This window comes from Malania oleifera, chromosome 6 (assembly GCF_029873635.1).
Source record: "Malania oleifera isolate guangnan ecotype guangnan chromosome 6, ASM2987363v1, whole genome shotgun sequence".
In the NCBI taxonomy this organism is placed as follows: domain Eukaryota; kingdom Viridiplantae; phylum Streptophyta; class Magnoliopsida; order Santalales; family Ximeniaceae; genus Malania; species Malania oleifera.
In genome coordinates, this window is record NC_080422.1 from 32,647,976 (window position 1) to 32,655,394 (window position 7,419).

The window sequence follows — 7,419 nt, forward strand, 5'->3', positions numbered from 1 at the left end:
GTCTTGATGCAGAGGAGCAGGGACAGAGGAAGAGATCTGCATCTATCGGCTACCAACATGGTCATAGACCAGGCCAGTGGAGGATAGGTAACCATGGCAAAGGGCGGAAGCAAGAGATAGGAGGATGCGAGGTGCAGGCAAGGCAGGGTCCTCCAGTCTGTCAGACTTGTGGTAGAAGACACTAGGGAGAGTGTCAAACAGGAGGGGTGGTGTGCTATCGTTGCGGTAGATCGGCGCACATGGTGCAGGACTGTCCTACCCCACCAGATGTAGTTCCAGCTCCCAAACCATACCGGGAAGGTTATCAGGCGCCACGTAGGGGCTAGCAGAGGAATACGGCTCCAGCCAAGGTGTTTACTCTGACATCGGGTGAGGCTGAGATGGTAGGTGATGTGGTGACAAGTAGGTTATTATGTTTTCTTTTAAAGTTATTGTATTGTTTGATTCAGGAGCTACACACTCGTTCGTGTCTTCGAGGTGTGTTAAATTATGTGGAGCTGAAACACGATCATTAGATATTGAATTGTTGGTATCTACACCGACTAGGTTAGCAGTGAGGTGTAGTAGGGTACTCTGAGGTTGTCTAGTTGATATTCAAGGAAAGACTTTGTCTTCTGATCTAATAGTACTAGATATGCACGGGTTTGATGTTATATTACGCATGGATTGGCTAGCAGCTAATTTTGCCAGCATAGATTGCCAAGCACGAGAAGTGATATTCAGATCTCCGAGGGGAAGCAGAATTCAAGTTCATAGGGTCACGAGTGCAATCCTCGCCTCAGTTAGTTTCAGCTATTCAAGCCACAAGACTACTGCTGAGTGGTTGTCAGGGGTTTGTGGCTGTTGTGAAGGAGATGTTAGAGAATGAATTGAAACTTGCTAACACGCCTATAGTAAAGGAGTTTACAGATGTTTTCCCAAATAAGTTGCCAGGCTTGCCACCCGATCGTGAGGTAGATTGCCCTATTGATCTACCTTTCGGTACAGCGTCAATTTCTAAAGTACCTTATCGGATGGCGCCAGCAGAGTTGGCAAAATTAAAGAATCAAATGCAAGATCTTCTTGATAAGGGCTTCATAAGACCCAGTGTATCTCTGTGGGGAGCTCCAGTTTTATTTGTGAAAAAGAAATATGAGACTATGAGGATGTGTATAGACTATAGAGAGATTAATAAAGTGACAATCAAGAACAAGTATCCTCTACCCCGTATCGATGATTTGTTCGACCAACACCAGGGTACACGGGTGTATTCAAAGATTAACCTCAGATCTGGCTACCATCAAGTAAAGGTGAAAGCAGAAGACATCTCGAAGACGGCCTTTAGGACCAAGTACGAGCATTACGAGTTTCTTGTTATGCCATTTGGTTTGACGAATGCTCCCGCAGTATTTATGGACTTGATGAACAGAGTGTTCCACTAATACCTGGACTAGTTTTTTGTTATTTTTATTGATCATATACTGGTCTATTCGAGGAGCTATGAGGAACATGATACGCACTTAAGGCAGGTTTTGCAGACACTTCAGGAAAAGAAGTTATACGCCAAGTTCACTAAATGTGAATTCTGTCTTGAGAAAGTCGTGTTCTTGGGGCATGTTATATCTGGAGACAGTATTTCTGTGGATCCTAGTAAGATTGAGGTTGTAGTGAATTGGGCTAAACCGAAGAATGTCTAGGAGATCAGGAGTTTCTTGGGGCTAGCTGGATATTACCGTCGTTTCGTTGAGGGATTTTCAGCTTTGTTAGGACATTTGACACGACTGATGAGGAAGAATGTCAGATTTGAGTGGGACGACAGCTGTGAGCATAGTTTTCAAGAACTGAAGCAAAGATTAGTCACAGTACTAGTATTAGTTATCCCATCAGGGGGTAAGGGGTATGTCATCTATGGTGATGCGTCCTTGAAGGGACTTGGCTGTGTATTGATGTAGCATGGCAGGGTAATGGCGTATGCATCTAGATAGTTGAAAGAATATGAAAAGAACTACCCTACACATGATCTTGAATTGGCTGCAGTGGTACACGCATTGAAAATTTGGAGGCATTACCTGTACGGCGAGTAGTGTGAGATTTTCTCCAACCACAAGATCTTAAAGTATTTCTTCACACAGAAGGATCTGAATATGAGGTAGAGAAGGTGGTTGGAGCTAATTAAGGATTTTGATTGTACCATCAGTTATCACCCAGGGAAAGCAAACGTGGTTGCTGATGCATTGAGCAGGAAATCCAAGGAACCAGTGCCAGCGGCTATGGAGATCCACTATCCGATCATGATGGATCTGGAGAGACTCAGCATAGAGTTGGTAGAGAGTGATCCTCCAGTGTGTATCGCTAGCCTAGTAGTACAACCTGTTCTGCAAGAAAGAATTAAAGCCGTTCGAAAGGAAGACCCAGAATTAGCAGAGGTGATAGACAAAGTACAGAGTGGTCGGGGGGAGGAATTCAGTATTGCAGATGGTGGAATATTGCGGTTCCATTCCAGATTATGCGTTCCTGCCAATATAGAGATCAGAAACACTATTTTAGAAGAGGCTCATAGATCTTGTATACGGTTCATCCTAGTAGTACGAAGATGTATAGAGGTCTGCGAGAGTCGTACTAGTGGAGTGGTATGAAAAGAGAGATTACCGAGTATGTAGCCCAGTGTTTGACGTGCGAGCAGGTAAAGGCTGAGCACCATTGGCCGGTAGAGCAATTGCAGCCGTTATTTATCCCAGAGTGGAAGTGAGATCATATATCTACGGACTTCGTGTCAGGACTGCCGACGGCATTACATGGCCAGAATGCCATCTGGGTGATTGTTGACCGTTTGACTAAGACCGCCCACTTTATAACTATCAAGATCAGCTACTCCCTTAGCCGTTTAGCGGAGATTTACGTCCAGGAGATTGTTCATTGTCATGGGGTGCCAATATCGATTGTGTCAGATCGAGACCCGCATTTTACATCACATTTCTAGAGAAGCTTACAGGAAGCTTTAGGGTCTCAGCTATCTTTCAGCACGACATTCCATCCTCAGTTAGAAGGGTAGACTGAGAGGATGATACAAACATTAGAGGATATGCTCCGTGCGTGTGTATTAGACTTTGGGGGTAGTTGGACTCAGTTCATGCCACTAGTAGAATTTGCATATAATAATAGTTATCAGACCAATATTGGCATGGCACCATTTGAGGCTTTATACGGTAGGAGATGTCATTCTCCTTTATTTTGGGATGAAGTTGGTGAGCAGCGAGCAGTGGGGCCAGAGCTTATGCTGCAAGCGCATGGTAAGGTTCGGCTTATCAGAGACAGGATCAGCGCAACTCAGAGCTGACAAAAAAGTTATGTTGATAATCACCGCAGGAATCTGGAATTTGATGTGGGTAATCACGTGTTTTTGAAGATAGCTCCGTTGAAAGGGGTTATGCAATTTGGGAAGAAGGGTAAACTTAGTCCTAGGTTTATCGGTCCATTTGAGATTCTACATAAAGTGGGGCCAGTGGCCTATAGGCTAGCTTTACCACATGTATTGTCCAGGATCCATGACGTATTCCATGTTGCTATGTTGAGGAAATACGTCCCAGATCCTTCTCATATCATCAGTTATAATGATTTAGAGCTTAGTGATTCACTGGTATATGAGGAGGTACCAGTGAAGATTCTGGATAGGAAAGTACAGGAGCTGCGTAACAAGAAGATTCCTTAAGTAAAAGTTTTGTGGAGGAATCATACGGTAGAAGAGGCTTCTTGGGAATCCAAAGAGTAGATGAAGCAAAAGTACCCACAACTATTTCAAGAAATTTAAGTAGTTAAGTAATATTTCTTTTGTAGGTACATGTAATGGTTTAATTAGTGTGATATTTTAGTTTTGGTAGAATTTTTCTTTTGTTTATGTGTAATCTCCCAGGACTTGGAATGTAATCACGGTATTCCTCTGCCATAAGTGAGGGTAAGTAATAAAATGAGTAAACCCTTTTCTTGTTAAGGGATGATGAGTTACATGAACAGTAAATTTCGAGGACGAAATTTTATAAGGAGGGGAGAATGTGACAACCCGAATAAAAATGGAATTTAAATAATAAAGAGGAATGGAAATGGAGACAATAACAGAAGGAAGAAGTCAACTTCGTCGATGAATGCGAAGTGTTCGTCGACGACATTGCACTTTGGAAGGAATAACAGAGGGGAATCATCAAGGCTTCGTCGACGAATACAGGGGCTTCGTCGATGAGGGTTTAAGAAAATTCGTCAATGAATGCGGGGGATTCGTCGACGAATAAATACCGAGAGAGGTCTTGAGCCGACTGAATTTCATCGACGGGGACTAAATTTCGTCGACGAAATCATTAAAGGATTCGTCGATGAATGATGTGGCTCGTTGACTAATCTTGTTCTATAAATATGGAAAAATCTGGATTTTTCTTTCCAATTAATAAATCTCTCTCCCCTTCGGTTCTCTCTCTATCTTTCATCGATTTCGAGCTAAATTTATGCCGGATTGACAATCTAAAGCCACCATGACACTCCTGGGGAAGTTTTCTCCAAATCTGTCAGAGCGGATCGTTGGTGAAAGTAAGGTGGAAACAATCCCAAATCTAGGGTAAGGTTTTCTACTCAATATTTGAATTTTTGGAAGTTGTAGAAAGTGTTATACGCTTAGAAATATTGAACTTTAATTCTAGGGAATGTTGTTTCAAGGGTGTTGAGTTGGGAACCTTGCGGGTGCGGGGCAGATTTTCTTAGGGGCTTTTCAGGAATCAGGTAAGAGGATAAACTAAACTAGTATTTGATGAAAAATATGTATACTATTATAGCATCTGGTTTCAGGAAAAATAAATATATTTATATATGATTTATATTTGAGAAAATACTGTTGAAAATAATGATATGTTGAATATGAAGAAAATCTATTAGTGTGGCATGAGTATAAAATGTTATGAAATACTGTTTTCTGGAAATGTGATTATGATACGGATTTTATAATGGAAAATCGGCATACGGGCCGTGATTTTTATATATTTTGCTGGCATACAGGCTGTGCTATGTGTATGATTTGCCAGCGTACGGGCTGTGCTATAGATATTTTTTGGCGTACGAGTCGTGCTATGGATGTGATTTGCCAGCGTACAAGTTGTGCTATGATATGATTTTCCAGCGTACGGGCCGAGCTATGGATGTGATTTTCCAATGTATGGGTTGTGCTATGATTTGCCGGCGTACGGGCCGAGTTATGATAAAATGTGAAATATTGGCGTATGGGCCGATGATTTTCATAATATACGAGTATATGCAAAATGATATGATTGATTTGAAAATTAATGATATGAGATATCCATGTATCACATTTCAGTATATGTTATATGGTATTAGAACCTGGTTGGCTTGGTTTAGGCTAACACTTGCACGGTACCATTGCTATGTGCCAATGGTCTTCGTGATCATGATATCTGTGTTAATGCCGCTGTACGGAGTGGTGTGAGATTGGATGGTTGATGTGGTTTTTAAAAAGTACGTGATCGCCCCTGGTGTACGGACCAGGTCAGGCAGACTCATCAGACTTACAGACTAAACTTTTGACTTGACAGTGATCGGCCAACCATTGTCAGGTCCCACCTTCAGGCCACACAACCCTGTCATGTGGGGGTAATACATGACAACAGCCAGCTAACCTACCAGGAATGTTTTTGTGTTATTAATATTATATGAGATGAGATATGTTTATGAAAATGCAGTATGTTATGCCATGTTTTGATGATACATATGTTTTCCCAGATTTGACAAAATAGTTATTGAATATGTTTTGTATGGTTTATGTATGACATGGAATACTCATGTTGCTACACACTGGTATTAGTTTATTTCCCTTACTGAGGGGTGTCTCACCTCTAAATTTTATAAACGTTTCAGGAGCCCCAGATAGGAGAGCGGGAAAAGCCCCGCTAATCTAGTGTTGTTTATTTGCTCTTTTTGAAGGGTAAGTTTTTGTAGGGACAGTTAAATTTTGTGAGAAATGTCCCTAAATCTTATTTTTGGGATATATATATATATGGAAATACAGTGGATATAGTGACTCTGATATTTATAGTAATGTGATGGATGTTTCCGTATTTATTATATTGTGATTGTATGTTTCCTACTGCTTAGGCTTCCGTTATGTGTTCTGATGTATCCTTGGTACCCACGGGTACAGGTGGATTATGATCTGCTGATTTAGGATTTGGGATTTGTGATATGGATTTTATTATTATTATAAAAAAAATGTGAAAATTAAGCAGGTCATCACACGAGTTATATAATAAAATTTTATAAATTATATTTCATGGAAAAAAATACAAAAAAATTTGAAATGCAAGGAAAATAAAATAGAGGGAAATTTCTAAATACAACAATTTTACATTGAAAAGAACAAAAAAAATACATAAAAAGGAAAAATAAAAAAAAAGTGTAAGGCTCTCCAATTCCATGATGGCACCTACACACACGCACAAAGGGAGCAATAAGGAAAATTAGCAACAAATATTGATCGATTTTTTTCTTAATTTGATTAATCCATAATAAAGATTGAGTGATTTGTTTCTTAATTGGATGGATCCGTTGTTTTAATTGATTAGTCAAATTTAAATGCTCCTGAGACACACATGGAAGGAAATTAACAATAAAGATCAAGTTTCAATGCTCCACAACCTCTAATGGAAGTTTTTCTTGAGAATGATAGGACACACATGGAAGGTTGAATAATTAAGAAATCATCAATAAAGATTGATTGATTTGTTTCTTAATTTAATTGATCCGTTTTGATCTGATTTTAAATGCTGAGCAATGCTCCCGAGCCTATAAATAAAGGCTTTTTAAGGGACTCAAACAAGAAAAGAAGGCAAATAGAGAGACAAAATCATAGAGAGAAAATGTCGTGTGAGCCATTGTGAGAATTCTAATCAAGGGTGAGATATAAAGAGTGTGAATTGGAGAAACTGCGAGGGAGGAAAAGGAATTCAAACAGCTATTGAAAGAATCCAAGAGGGCATGAGCAATTAAGAGTTGGACGAACTAAAGGCTTAAAAAGGAGATTCAGGAAAAAAGGGTGGCAGCCAAGAATCAAGGGTGGGCAAGAAAACTGAAGGAGTTGAAGAACTAAGGTTGGTTTTATTTTATTTTCATGTTTTGTTTTGCTTAGTTTTCATTTTCTTAAATTAAACAAATCTATCAATTTAAAAATGCAAAATTTTGTTTTGACATTATCTTGTTGACCCAACCCAGTAGATCAAGTCCGACCCGTTGACCTGACCCAATAGATTAAATCCAACCCATTGACTTGACCCACAACCAGTGACCGACTACCCCGAGTTGACTTGAAAGTCCAAGACCCATGTCCAATTTGGACCTAGGTCCATTGCCCAATTCCCTTAATTAGACCCCAAGGCCCACCAAATCCAAGTC